Consider the following 364-nt stretch of genomic DNA (forward strand, 5'->3'; position numbering starts at 1 on the left):
CGGGGGACTGGTAACATTATTTACCTCTCTTCTTCCAATTCATATGATTTACGTCCCTTATAAGTAAAGAATGGCGGTTTTCCAAATAATACGTTACAGAAATAGGACCAGTTTTTGTATTATTTTATTTGTGTATATGTCCGTCTATCATACTATTTTCATGTACGTTTCAAATTAATTTACGTTTACTATGAACCAGTTCGTAAGTCGAGTTAAATCTTATGAAGTAGCATTATTTTTTTTCTAATATACGCTTACCTGTCTGTCTTTCTCTTTTCTTCTCTGAATATAGAAGAAACTCTTTCTTTTTTTCTGCTAAAAGACTTTCTGGCAACTTTATTACGCTACTTGAAGTCGAAATCGC

Source organism: Penaeus monodon, chromosome 29 (assembly GCF_015228065.2).
Source record: "Penaeus monodon isolate SGIC_2016 chromosome 29, NSTDA_Pmon_1, whole genome shotgun sequence".
In the NCBI taxonomy this organism is placed as follows: domain Eukaryota; kingdom Metazoa; phylum Arthropoda; class Malacostraca; order Decapoda; family Penaeidae; genus Penaeus; species Penaeus monodon.